General features: G+C 34.1%; 1 pseudogene; it reads right to left on the reverse strand.

Annotated features, from left to right (window-relative positions):
* Window positions 1-5,853: 5,853 nt before the first annotated feature.
* LOC133171861 (uncharacterized) lies at window positions 5,854-9,748 on the reverse strand (annotated as a pseudogene).
* Between the last annotated feature and the right edge of the window lie 5,956 nt (window positions 9,749-15,704).

Consider the following 15,704-nt stretch of genomic DNA (forward strand, 5'->3'; position numbering starts at 1 on the left):
TGATCATTACGATCATTGCTATTGATGGCCATTGTTTCAGAATCTGTGCTCATGTCTCTGGGAGCGTTGCCTCTCGACAATATATATATATAATGTTCAATAATGAAAAGTTCCAGTGATGATTAATCAATCTTGAAAACGCATCAAAAAAGTTAAAGTTCACACAAATAAACTACACTAAATCTACTGCACTAAACTAAAATCAATCATAAAAATCCAATAAAAATCCAAAAATTTTGCTGCTGTATGAATCACCTTTGCTTTATCTATGAATCATATGGTAAGCTTATCATCTCATTTGAGACTAAGGCACCCAATTGGGAGAAGAAATACATGCTTAGTTCTTTATTTCCTCCTCTGTCTATCTCTTGTCTTTTTTTTCGGGGGGGGGGGGGGTGTTATCTTCTTTCTCAAAATTTCCTTCTGGTAGTATTTCATCTGATCAAAATGTTTCAATGTCCAGATCTGCAGTACCTTTAACATCAAAAGGAACAGATTCCTCTGTGTTCACATCTTTTTGAATGCCAATTTTAGCCTGAATTTTCTCAAGAACATCATCTATAATATATGTTAATTATTTATACTCAAGTGTTTAACATTTTCCTGTACACTTGGCAACTGAACAGTCATCCCTCATAAGTGTAGACTACCCTCACGAAAATAAAAGCCCTCTGGTCTACAGTTGCTGCAAATTTACTGCAAAGATGCAGCAACCGTGCAGCAAATATGTGCTGCAAGCCTGCTGCAAGTAAATTTTTTTTAGTCATTTTTTTTTCTGCCACACAGTTTGCTGCATATTTTGGTTAAATTTTGGGCAAATTTGCAGCAAACAATTCTTCTTTTTATCGTACAATTTGTGGCACATACTTCTTGTGCATTTCTTGCATATAGTTAACTGCAAGCTGTGGCACATTTTTGTGGCACATTACTGGACACAATACCATAAGTTAACATACCTAACTTACAACAAATTACTTATTCAAATGTTAAAAATTTGGGTACAGTTCTGATGCAAAAAATGCTTTCAACAGTAAAGAATTTAAGAGCCATTCTCTGTAATGACTTGAACTTTTATATAGGAGCTGTGGCACGCATAGTCTCAGAATTTCTCGAAGCTCTCTATGATAAAAGTCTTTGATACCGTAAACTCAAATCGGGCAAAAATTGGTTGCTACGTGTCATGGTTACCATAGCAACATGTCCTAAAGTTTGAAAAATGGCATTTTTCAACATCTTCAGAGTCCCACAGTTAACGTTTGCAGCAAAGCAAAGAAGTGGCAATGACTGTTTCTGAAAGTTGAAGGCCTGGTGTCTTAAATGCATGATGAACATGTTTGGTAAATCATCTATAATATACGTTACTATGGAAACAAAGTATTCAAAAGTAATAATTTTGTTCATTTAATTTTATAAAGTCATACACTTAAGAATAAAAACAATTATAGGTTGAAATGCAAGCAAATAATAGAGAAGAGATCCTTGTAACATATACCAAGGACAAAATATGATATTTCTTATAGGATGGCAATGGTTGCCATGGTTTTAATACCACGAAGGGATTTTAAATTTACTCTCTTAGTGTTTTAATCTTATCCTATCTTTTTAAAAAGAATATTTCTATATAACTGATGATCAATTTTTAAAGGCCTTGGTGTGACCCTAATTTTCCCATTTCAAAAAATTCAATTTCAATTCTTTAAATAGTGCGTTGCTATGGAAATAAGGCGAAAAAAACATGCATAAAAATCTGAAAAATACCCTGTTTCCTTGGATACGCACCGTTGTATGTAGATTCCCAAAACTTTAATGATTGGTATATGTGAACAACTAACCTGACTTTCAATTTTGACTATCACCCAATCTCTAACTGGATGCAAAAAGCTGGCACATAGGGTCTAATATTGACAAAAAATTAACAAAATCGAACATTTTCTCTTATTGGTAACCATAGCAACAGTGTTGTATTTTTCAACAACCTTTATCAATATATGATATTCAACTTTAGTTCTACGAGATAAGTACTATTCAAGGTGATTCAAATAATATTTTTCTTGATTAAAAGGTTAGTAAATTCCTAAAGCAGCAAAAAAATATCACTTTAAACAACTAGTACGTTGTTTCCATGGTTACACTGCAAAGTAACAATTAATCTCAATTTTTCTTATGTTGTCGGTGTTGCAAGGTCCTAAGGATGCATATGTGCCAGTCATGAATTTTATTGTTTTTCCTCACGATATTAGCATTAACCCAATCATAACAACAGATTTTGCATGGTGGCACTGTCTTACCATGGCAACCATGAAAGTTATTTTTAGAATAATATTGCCAATACCTAATTACATGAGGTCAAATATTTTTCATTGTTTTTCTTACGTTGTTGATTGAGTTTGATCATGTAACATATATCATTTGTGACTATAGAGCATTTTTCAGCATTTTTCAGCATCTAAAATGTATTCCAAATGTACCCATGGTTACCACTTACTTAGAGATAAATTCTAAATAGTTTCTTTATAGCATAAGTGGCAACAAGGTGTCATGTTTTTGGGAGAATGGACTGTTTGTTTTTCTTTGTCTTTATTAAGGCTCACAAAAGATTTAAAGTAGCTGAAAATCTCAATTTTTTCAACTTTTCTGGCTGTTACCATGGCAACCAAGACACATAGCAACAAAATTTTATTTGATATATGTTTCTGGTGTCAAGTTGTAATAGTGGGCGAAGTTTCATCAAAATCGGTGACCATGCGTGGCAAAGAAGTTTAAGTGGTTACAGAGAATCGCTATTAACATGTAGATGGACTTCCAGGAGTTTTTTGCCTACAAAATTTAAGGCTTTCTTAGCTGTCTGGGCTTTTGAATTGAATGTCATGTTAAATTCTGGCTCCCTTGTTCCCAACTTTTTTATGGCATACACCAAAGAAAAGGTCATTAAAAAAATTCATGTGCAATCTGCAATCTGTGAGAATGTATTAAATAGAAAATAAGCAATGCTATACAATTCTTGTTTTTGCACATGTATGTTTCATCAAGAAAAGATATCTTATAAACTGTAAGAATGTAAACTTAAGGAAACGAACAGATCACCAACACGTCGTGAGAATGCACAAGTAGATTTATTTTGTTGACCGGTTTCGACCAGAGACGGTCATCATCTGAACAATTATACAAGAAGTTTTATCTATTGAAGTAAAAATTGTGGATGACTTTGCTATAAACAAACAAAATTGCGGAAGATTGATACAGCATGCAGATTAGATTTGCATTATTTTTATACATATTCTAATTCTTTGACATCGTAAATAAAAAGTTATGTATGGTATAAAATATAATACATTGAATGTCTGTGTAGTGAGATTAATTAAATAGCTAGTCCATAAATTCCATGAATTGTGATTGATTCTGTAGATGTTGATTTTGAGGGATCATGAAATTTTGGTTTGTTGGCTGGTACTATTCTGAAGATTGGTTTTTTCATACTTCTTGGTCGGCTTTCAAATGGGCTATTCCATTTCTTTGGTTTTTCTGCCATTTCTCTGGGATTAATTGGTACAAGTAAATATAAGAGTTGCTTTAAATTCTGTATCTGGATGGTCTTTAGTAATATGACATTTGGCTACATCTTTTCGACAGTAAGATTTTTTGCAAATATCACATTTATATAAAACTCAACAATGTTTTAGTTACAAAGTTTATTATCTACAAAAACACATATTGGATCATGGGGACCGACAACTGACTTACAGTGCGTTAATTTAACTGATCTATCTCCAGGGCATTGGAGATAGGCAAAGTATACATGGAAACACATAAGACGCAAACAAAGTAATAAGAGATGCACAACTGATAAAATATATACATGTAGTAAACAACCCCCTGGAGAAAACTTGGGGGTTATTGGTTAAAATATGGAAAATTTTCAAGCACTTGTAATATTTGTACACCAAAACAGCAGAGTCATACGTTGGCATGACCAGCATGAAAAAATACATGCGTAAGCATGATTGGGTGTCATATGTCAGCATGACTACTGTACCATGAAAGAATTACATGCGTTAGCATGATTGTGAGTCATATGTCAGCATGACTAGCATGAAAGAATTACATGCATAAGCATGATTGTGAGTCATGTCAGCATGACTAGCATGAAAGAATTATATGCGTAAGCATGAATGTGAGTCATACGTCAGCATAACTAGCATGGAGAATCATATACATAAGCAAGATTGGTGTCATACGTCAGCATGACTAACATGGAGAATTATATACATAAACAAGATTGGTGTCATACGTCAGCATGACTAACATGGAGAATTATATACATAAGCAAGATTGGTGTCATACGTCAGCATGACTAACATGGAGAATTATATACATAAGCAAGATTGGTGTCATACGTCAGCATGACTAACATGGAGAATTATATACATAAACAAGATTGGTGTCATACGTCAGCATGACTAACATGGAGAATTATATACATAAGCAAGATTGGTGTCATACGTCAGCATGACTAACATGGAGAATTATATACATAAACAAGATTGGTGTCATACGTCAGCATGACTAGCATGGAGAATTGTATACATAAGCAAGATTGGTGTCATACGTCAGCATGACTAGCATGGAGAATTGTATACATAAGCAAGATTGGTGTCATACATCAGTATGACTGCTGTGAAATGAATGTAACGTAGATGAATTTAAGTGTCATACATCAGTATGACTTGCATGAAAGAAATTCATGCATTAGCATGATTGGTGTCAAACGTCAGCATGACTAGTGTGAAATGAATGTTGACATGTGTAAGCATAATTAGATGTCATATAGCAGCATGACTAGCATGAAAATAATCATTTGTAAGAATGATTAGGACTGAAGTCAGACCTCAGCATGACAAGCGTGAAGTGAACGTAAGCAAGATGGCATAATGATTGTTAAACGATGACAAAAATCTACAGAACAAAATTAATGACACAGCAGATCAAAACAACTCCCTTACAATATAATACCAAAGCAGACAATATATTAACAATTGACAATCCCCAAGGTAATTTCACAAGGCGTGTGGTGGGGAGGATGGTGGTGAAAAAATTTCCACAATGGCTACTGACACTAAGATGGTGAAACTGAAAATGAGGCTAAGTTATAAATAAACAACAGATAGGCCCTGATAGGGTATATCTTGATGATAACACAGAATATCCATATTGACATAGTTTAAAGACTGAAGATTATAATGACAGATTTACATGTATATAAACTAAGATTATAGCAATAATCTTAAATTTATATTAAACTCAACAATGTTATAGTTACAAAGTTTATTATCTACAAAAACACATACTGGATCATGGGGGACCAACAACTGACTTACAGTGCATTAATTTAACTGATCTATTTCCAGGGCATTGGAGATAGGCAAAGTATACATGGTAACACATAAGAGGCAAACAAAGTAATAAGAGATGCACAACTGATAAAATATATACATGTAGTAAACAACATACACATAGAAAACAAACATTAACCCCCAGGAGAAAACTTGGGGGTTATTGGTTAAAATATGGAAAATTTTCAAGCATTTGTAATATTTGTACACCAAGACACCAAATACAACTGTAAGGAGTTGTAGCCCCAAGTTTCCAAAGTAATTAGAAAAAAAAAAACATATATATATATAGAAAGGAAATATAACATATATATATATATATATATATATATATATATATATATATATATATATATATATATATATATATATATACAACACAGACAAATTATAACACACCTTGTGAAATTACAACAAATGAAATTTTACTTCATGATAAAACCACATGATTGTAAGAAAAAAATGAAACAGACAGGTGTAGTTGTTGATTTCTACAAAACAGTAGAGGCTATTTGTTGTTGTGCATTTTGAATCACTGAAGGAGATGTGTGAATATAGGTAGTGTAGCAATTAGAAGACCATCTACCTAAAGTTTTAATTAAATGATCTTCAATGCGCGCTTCTTGAGCAGTTGTATCCACTCCAATTCTAAAGGAATGACCGTTATAGAGATCAGAGTTCAGGCCTAATCTAGATAAAATGTCTTTGAGTGTGTCAAAGAAAATAGCTCTGGTTAAAATGGAACCCTCTTTAGTAACAAAGAAAGGCACAGGTTGTGTCTTGAAAACTTTTGATCTTAAATACAGATATTTTGAAACAGCATTCACTGGACAAACATCTGTGTGTGTCTTAAATAATTTAATCTGAACACCATTTCTGAATGGGTCTGTTTTCGATTTCTTTAACTGTAATGAAAGAATCATGACAAATCACATCTTTGATAGAGACATAATCATAATGAGAATTACTGAGAACAGTGAATTCACCACAGCGCAAAAAACCAAAAATGCAACTGTGCAAGCTGCTTCAAACATATATGATGTAAAAATATCAAAAATTCCAGATCTGAGTAATTAACAAATTTTTGTTAGAATTGACATGGTGATAGGAAGTCTACTACGCTTAGGAATGGCATACATCCTTTGTTTCTTCTTTACACCAGTTAAAATTGATTGCAAACAAAATGAATTTTGACCAGTAGAAATATGAAAAGGATTAAACCCTTTTGATCTTGAATAAAAGTATCTTATTCCACTTAAGTACAGTTTAATAGTTGAATAAGCCAATTTAAAGTGTTCATCACAAAATGCAACAAAGTAAATTAACAACTGTTCTGAAATTGGTGGTAAGTCACGAACATTATCATACAGTCCTCTCAGCAAAGTGAATTTTATGTAACAGTCCAGACCAACTTTGTATTGGCTGCGTGTTCTCAAGCAAATGGAGTGATCCCAGAGATTTTCTACGATAATGTCCAAATCACTTCCATTAAAGGTGGACATGGTGTATTGAGACGATCTGCTTCTGGAGCCAAGTTCTTGAAACGATTCATCTGCAAACGAGATAAACTATCAGCAATATTGTTTTTCACACCAAGAACAAATGTACTGTATTATTATGAAACTATGTGTGCAGCACATAATAATTATTATGTGCTGCACACATAGTCAATCGTCTCATTAATTTCATAATTACGGGTTCCTTTGAGCGGCCTTTGGTGATAATTTGCACAGTTGCTTGATTGTCACAATTAAAAACAATTCTTTTGCCACCCCATTGTTTACCCCATAAAATACTAGCAACCACTATGGGATACAGTTCTAGAAAGGCCATTTATAACGTTTCCTTAACAACATGAGGTAGGTCGACTGGCCATCTATCGCAGAACCAGTGTCCTTCAAAGTAGCCTCCATATCCAATTGTAGAAGAGGCATCAATAAATAACTGTATAGAGTCTGCCGTTACCTTATACGGATCATAAAAGATGGAAATACCATTCCAGCTTGATAAGAATTCTAACCACATGTATAAATCTGCCTTACACTCTTTGTTCAAATGTATATGGTGGTAACTCTCTTTGACCGAGGACATGAGTTTGTAGAGATAAGAGACAAATGACCAGGTAAGATTACTCCGGAGGCAAAGTTTAAATGTCCTAGTAGTTGTTCTAATTCCTTTTTTGTGCAACTTTTCTTTGATAGAATGATTCTAATGCATGACGTAATTCTATCAATTTTATCAAGGGGTAATCTGGCTTGCATGTTGATGGTGTCAAGAATTATCCCCAAATATTCTAATTCACAAGTTGGTCCTACAGTTTTTTTTGGGTGATAAGGGCAAATTAAGTCTGTGAAAAAATTGTACACAATAAAGCCATAGTTCTTTCACCGCAACTTTCTGGCTTATCTACTGTTAAAAAGTCATCTAATAAACGTAGGATATTTTCAATTCCATAATTATTCTTTGCAATCCAACAAATAGCTGATGAAAGATTGTCGAATAATTTGGGGCTTGATCTGCAACCAAATGGCAACCGCACATAGTGGTAATAGTTCTTTTTCCATTTGAAGCAGAAGAGGTGCCATTGATTAGGACTAATAGGAATTTGCTTAAAAGGATCTGTCATATCTGTTTTGCACATGAGACTACCTTTGCCTAATTTTTGAATAATTTGAATTGCATCGTCTATCTTCACGTATGACAAAGAACACTGTTCCTTGTTGATAAGATCATTCACACTTGGTTCTGAATTGTTATGTGGTGAGGACAAATCAAAGATCAAACGTTTTTTACCAGAATATTTGTGAGTTGCTATTCCTAGTGGGCTTACTCTGTAGGAGTTAAAGGGAGGTAGCGAAAAGGGTCCTTTAACATATCCCTTGTGAAGTTCAGTTTTTAAAAGTTCATCAACTACGATTGGATTCTGTCGAGCAGACAAGGAATTTTTGCATTCAAAGGTTTGTAAATTGTTATCAACAACTAAGGTATCAAAACCTTGTTCTAAACTAGAACACAAGTAATTCACAAAACTTTTGTCTGGTTATGGAGAAAGTTCAAATCTAAGTTTGTCAACATTGATGCTTGAAAGTGGTTCATTTAGTCATTTGGTATTTGGTTTAAATTGACTGCTAGTAGCTTTTTGTTGAGGTTCATTCATCACTTTAGATGTTTGAGTACATAGAATTTTGGGATATCCATTAGCCTTGCATGCTGTACAAATGTGACCATATCTACAATATGGTTTGCTGCAGCCTTTTGTAGAGTTGTAATTATTACAGATTTGTTCACCATAGTGGAATAAAATTTCTCTGCCATGGATATCTTTCTGTTGACGATACCCTTTTGACCATGAATAAGGACGAAGTGTTTTGTTTTCTTACATTTCTATGTGGGCACATACCTGAGGAGTGAATGTTAGAGCCACAAGCATCACACGATTTAACAGAGGACCCAGCACATATTAAGGTTCTCAATTCGAAATCTCCCTTAGCCCAGTCAATTTTTATGTTGTGCTGTAGAAGCATAGCTGCGCATATACCTCGAAAACATTTGATGATACTCATAGAATTTGTCAGGCCATACATTAGCAGTCTCTATAATGTGTGAAAGATAACCATCTAGCTCATTAGACCTGTTAGGAAAGGCAGAACACGATTTTTTTTGTACCTTCCAAAGGCAACGATAAACTCATCTAAAGATAGACTGCATGTAAGACGTTCATCGTTTTCTTTAATTTTCTTCTGCGAAGGAGTGGTATAACTCGGGATCAGAATATCGGCATGTATTTCTGGCGACACCATATCCACGTCAGAAATTTTAACAGCTGGAGTCCCGGTGTTTGATGTAGAAGTCATAGCAGTTTGAAGACTATACTTTGCTTCATTAATCTTGTTCTATTGATTTAATGAGCTAATTGCTTGCTGACATAACTGCAAAGTACTGAGGATGACCGATTCTGACATTGCTGCTGTTGTAGGAAGTGTAGAGCTGGGCGGAAGTGGATCAGAAGCTAAAACTCTGCCGCTTGGCACTCCTGGTTCCAGATAAACCTCAACGTTCGCAGCGCACGTGCCCCCAATAATGGAACTAACTGTAGAAACAGGTGTAACAAATGGCAAAGAATTACGAACTGATTGAAAGTTATCGCGATTATCACCACCTTGAATATCATCAGTAATGTTCACTGGCTGAATCTCCTGATCGTCTGATTGTTGACCCTGTACAGACTGGACGTTATCTAAATAAATTCTTTTGAGTACACTGTGACTTAAATGCATATTAATGTTTATTCCAATCTCTGAAAGTTTTTTCTTCAATTCTGCGACTGTCCAATTATTAGGGTTGTCGTTATTAGACATGGTTAAGTTTGTTTGTTTCCGAGTTCGACGAACCGTGGACATAACTTCCAGGTCAAACGTTAAAGTTCAGCAAATCACAAAATAACTGATGAATGCGTAAAAACTTTCCACAAAAAGACGAAACTGATGTTACAAAAACTGAAAAATCATGATCTTGCAGTAATTCCCTTTGATTAATTTCCTCTTGTAAGTAGACAAGACACAGTTTGGGCAAAACCATGATTTATTATGCAATGTTACAATGGTAAACATAAGTCAATGAAGTAATCATGGGTAATTTCCCACACAACAGTGTAAGTTTCACAGGGATATTCAAGTTATAAACAGCAATATGCAATCACGGTATAATCTAAACTATTACTACTACACTAGACATAAATAATGAACCATAGACACACTCTTACACCCACACACACACACACACACACACACACACACACACAAAAAAAGAAAAAAAAAATTTAACAAGTTTAAATCACAGAGTCAAACGACGTGGATTCTACCTCGGAGGATTTTCTAGGAAAGTGATGCTTACTGGCCAAAACATGGGTTGAAATAGATGAATAAAGTGATTTGATTGGATGAAACAGTGGTTGGATTTAAAAATAGTGCAGCCCGCAATTTGATTGGATAAAAATGACGTAAATAGGTGGCGCTAGTTAGCCACCGATAGAGGGGGTTAAAACAGAAATAGAAAACCCCAGGATATGATTGGATAATTAATAGGATCGTCCTCCGGGCAGAACCCATTTTTAAATTTAGCAATTAGACCCTTCCAGTGGAAGATTCCATTATGGTTAAACGTAAATAAACAAAGAGCAAGTAGATACTGAAGAATACAATGTAAATTAATAATAATTAAACAACTTTAATAACACTAAATGGAACGATGGTAATTGATAGAAAGTTGAAAAAATTTCCACAATGGCTACTGACACTAAGATGGTGAAACTGAAAACGAGGCTAAGTTATAAATAAACAACAGATAGGCCCTGATAAGGTATATCTCGATGATAAGATAGAATATCCATATTGACATAGTTTAAAGACTGAAGATTATAATGACAGATTTACATGTATATAAACTAAGATTATAGCAATAATCTTAAAATAGTACCTGGTTACAATAGGATTATGTTGTAGTTCATAGTGCCTTTTCAGGTTGCTTGCTTCTTAAAATTTGCGGTTGCAGTTAGTGCAGTGAATGTCCATTTGGTTTGTTTCCGATTCCTCTGGATTATCTGGATGTTTTCTCTTTGTGTATTTTACTTTAACCATATTTTTGATTCATTCCTTGTGGATGTAGAGTTTCAAATATATGTATAAAGGCTTCTTCCGTTATTCGGCGTTGGTTTATGTTGTTTATAACTCTGTTATATTTAAAGTCTTATTCAATCTAGGGTCTTTTTTCTCTGAGTCAACTTTATTCCTTTGGGCCTTGTGTAGTAAGGTAGGAGAATGGTAGCAAGGTTGACATCCTTACCTTTCAATTAATTGGTAATATGGTAGTGATTCAGCAGAATACCCATAGGTAGTTCCGACTCCCATTGTTTTTGTAGAAGTTTGGTCAGCACATGCTTTTGACAGTTTAGTTCTCCGTTTCTCTCATCTCCCAAGGAGTTCAGCATACCACGGGAGTAGCATCAACTTGTGCTGATTGGTCATTGGTATCGTTGGTTGTGGTCTCGACATGTTGTCAACTTTTTCTGTTAGAGAAATTATGCTGCTCTTGAGACTCTTGACTTGTTGTTTGGTCCTTTACTACACCCAATAGCTCTGTCCTAATGTCTTGGCTATGTGCAGGTGTCACTTGACTTTCAGAATCTGTCAAATTTCCTGCTTCCTCATTTGTCGTTTGTTTGTACATGCAGGGAGGCTAAAATACTGTGTATAGTATTTTGTGGTTGTGTTACACCTTTCAACCTGAATTCCTGTCAAAGTTTATTAACTGTCCAGTTTTCTCATAAGCATTTATCAAAGGCCTGCCAATTAGGCCTATTGCAATTCCTGATTGGCGGCATTTCACAAGTTTATTCCCAGTCTAGGATAAAACACAAAAGATCATAAAAGGTCCAAAAAAGTTAATCCAGAAAATGTACATATCACATGATGCAACTTCGAAAACAAAAGTAGATGCAAATATGAATTTAAGTTTAAAGTAATGACAAAACAAGACACAATTCTGACTATTTCAATAACAAAAGACAGACTGAGATAACATCCCTTTCCATGATTTTGATTGGTTAAATTGATCACGTGGTTTTGTTTATAAGCAGCCCAAACACATACTTACAGATTATGAAAATTGGTACAGACTTCTATTCAACCAGTACATAATAATAACTGTTGTGTATAAACAAAAATTAAATAAATTTCCATGTGTAACAAAATATATCGAAGTTTGTTCTGATACTGGGGGTGGACGGTAATCATCAGGTGTAATTCCAATAGATGAAAGGAAATGATAGAATGTAGTAATTTAAATCCTACTTTATAAGCACTTTGGTGTTTTCACTAAAGGAAGATTCACAGAGTTCCTCAGCCTGTTTCTCTAATAAAGGATAAGCTCCTGGAGGGATGGAATTTCTACTAAGTCTGCAGATTGCCAGTGGAGCTGCCTGCCTGAATTTGGTCATCTGAAAATAAAAGATAAAGAGTCTGCTATTATGATTTTCTTTCCAGGAACATGATCACATAAAATAATGAAATAGTTGCAAGCTGATTTCCATGTTAACTTTCTTAGCTATTTCATGATCATTGGTGATTTAGGTCTATGTTTCATGATAATTTGTACTGTAGCTAAATGTGATTCTTTTGCCTGACGGTATGAGCAAGGGTTTCAAAAACTGCTGGGAAACTTGAGGCCGCTGGATTTTGGTTACTGGAAGTAGTTATTTTTGGATAAGTCTTACGTGGAATAGATGTTGTATTGGCAGATAGTTGTTCAGATACCACTGATGAACTCCGGGGATTTATAGGTTGTTCAGAAAAACCATTTGGTTGGACAGAAATCTCTGTGGATTCGAACATCGACGGCCCTGCTTTCACTAGAATATTAATAGCCCCAGTATCTTTTTCCAACACATTGTCCATGTACAATTTCCATAACACAGAGATAGGGAAGTTAGAAGAGGGGCTTATTTTTGCCTCTGACAATTTTTCACGTAGAATAACAGCAGACCAATTTAAATAGTTTGTCATGTCAAGTGAGTCACTGGAGGTTTTCCGTCTTTATGCACTTCTCGTGGTTGCCATTGTTGTATGAAATGCATTTGATATATTAAAATCCACAATTTCACTAATTATAGAGAAGGTTTTTCCAAAATAACATCATCAACAACATAATTTAACCCTAGTAGCTTATATAAAATACACAGTACGTGTTAGTGCTCTGAGCTGAACATTTTTGCCTGCGTTGGGGTGCATTTGTTTAAGCAATTTAATTCAGATTTTATTGAAAAAACATAGACATATTATATATCAAAATGTTCAGCAGAGATAGGACTTTCATATTTTGATAGCCAGTTTTCATTCTTTGCATAAACAAATAGGTAATTTACAGGTAAAGCGAATATATCACAAAAAACACAACTTTTTCTTCATGGGACTAAACTTTTATTCATACTTATTCACTAAGATGCTTACTGATGGTAATACAGATAATTTTTAATACAGGGACATAGTTTTGATACAACTTTTCAATGTTTGTATAGTCACATCGTAAGAAATACCTTCGTCAAAAGTTGGTGTCTGCCATTGTTGATTTTACCTTGATGTGGAATCTCGACATTTGCTTATTTCTCTCTTAATCTGGCTTCTTTAAACTATTATTTTCATAAGTCATGATATGATTGTCTTTATTTCTGTTGAGTTTATATAAAATAAAATACTTAGGATCGTTTTTAACTCGGACATATCGAAGTCTACACCCATGAATCCAACCTTGGCATGGGCCGATGGCCGTCTAGCAAATTTCACATTTAAAACATATGTTTAGCATATTCTTCTTCATAGAAAATGTCGAAAACATCTTGTAGTAAGTATCAATCAAGTTTTTTACCACAATTTTAGTCTCTAAACAAGTTTACTAGCACATCGAAAAATGTTTTCTTGAATACGATATTTTAATAAACACATAAAGTAAGGGCATGGTTATTGGTAAATGAACACATTTTAGTTGCCATCTATACACTGCACACTGAAGAGTTATAATTTTATGGTATTTTTTGCAGATAATCTGCCCTTTGATTTTGAATAAACAGTTTATTGCTTAATTTTTGATCAAATCAAGCATTCATAATATTTTAATAGGTTTAATTCGATTAAAACTGTTTTTAATCAACAAAGATCTCATTAAACAGAAAATCACAAGAAAACTGGATGTAATCAAATTTATTTTATTGTAACAGTCCAACATACAAGCATACCCCATAACTTGAATATAGGTCTCTTGCTGCTATAAGCATACATTTACATTCACAGAATATGTATTAATTAAAAAACATTGCCCATACTTTGCAAAATTATGCCAATATGTATACTTATGACAAAAATTATATATATTTTAATGGAAGAGATGCAGCTGGAGAATAATTTTTTTACTATTTAAACAGCATACTCACCAAAAAACCTGAAGTTTTGTCATAGTTAAAAAGAGGTTATTAAGTTTCTTCAATGTTACAGAAGAAATTACTTTTGCTATCACAAGTGGATCCAAAGATTTCTTACAACTGTAGTAGGACAAATGAAATATGTCATCACTATCACAGTGTGATATGAGCTTCAGATCAAATAATTTCTGTAGAGAAGAAACATCTCCGATGGCTTTGTAGGCTTCATGGGTTTCTCCCAACAATTTCTGAACAAGATTCTGTTTTCTATAGTTTCTGACATGGCTTTTCTTGAAAGTTTCAAAGTGTCGATGATCCTTAAAGTCCAAAGGGGATATAATATGTCTAGGATATTTCCCCAACACAAAAACTTTGTTACAACTGCTAAAAAATTAATAACAAAAAATTGTTATGACTGGCATGGCCTGCAGGTTCAAAGATTTTTTTTTAAAGTGACGCTATCTACAGATCAGCTTAAATAATTAATATAGATAATAGGAATCTGATTGGTGAATTACATTGTTATTTTTTGAAATTTGGCATAGAACGATACTGATTGAGGGAAAATAATGTAAATAGAGGGCGCCCTCTGAATATAGAGGGTACCTCAATAGCCCCTAGGGGGATCCCCATTGGGGCTCAAAAGCAGACAATTTCTAGCTGAAATCTGATTGGTTTAAATAATATAAACAACATGGGTAATGGCTCCCACGCAAATACAAAATGACCACAATTGTAAATTAATAACAAATTACATTTAATATTACATTAAATGCCAGTCAATTTATCATAAAAGAAAAATAAAAGAATAAAAAAAATCGTTATACAGATCGATCTATAAGTGTATTTTGATTGATGTACGAAAAGCTATTTGGCACCTTTGTTTGGTTGGTTCACAAATGAAAAAGTTGTCCAAATATGCCACTATTATGAAACCCCTACTAGCCATCATCCTTCGTACTGCATGGGACAACCTATGAAATATGCTAGGGGCTTCTTTAGAACCAAAAGGCAATTTAGAATCAAAGAAGTAAGAAGTTTTGCCGCCAACATTCCATATGAAACCAGTGACAGATTGACCGTGTTGGCTTATAGGTACTGAGCGGTACACTGATTTTAAATTGACTTTGGCCATAAATGACCCACGTTTGACTAACTGAGTCGCATCATCTAAAAATTGATTTTTGAATTTGTGAGATTCTGAAACATAGGTATTTACAGCTTGCCCTTTAGGTCGGCTACAATCGTGAATAATACGTATCCCCCCATCCTTTTTTGGTACAATTCCTAATGGGCTAACGATTATGGGAGGGGATGGTGCCAAAATGTAATTCCCTTCAGCAATT

Source organism: Saccostrea echinata, unplaced genomic scaffold, assembly GCF_033153115.1.
Source record: "Saccostrea echinata isolate AGI-Se365-2 ecotype Australia unplaced genomic scaffold, CSIRO_AGI_Sech_v1 ptg000054l, whole genome shotgun sequence".
In the NCBI taxonomy this organism is placed as follows: Eukaryota; Metazoa; Mollusca; class Bivalvia; order Ostreida; family Ostreidae; genus Saccostrea; species Saccostrea echinata.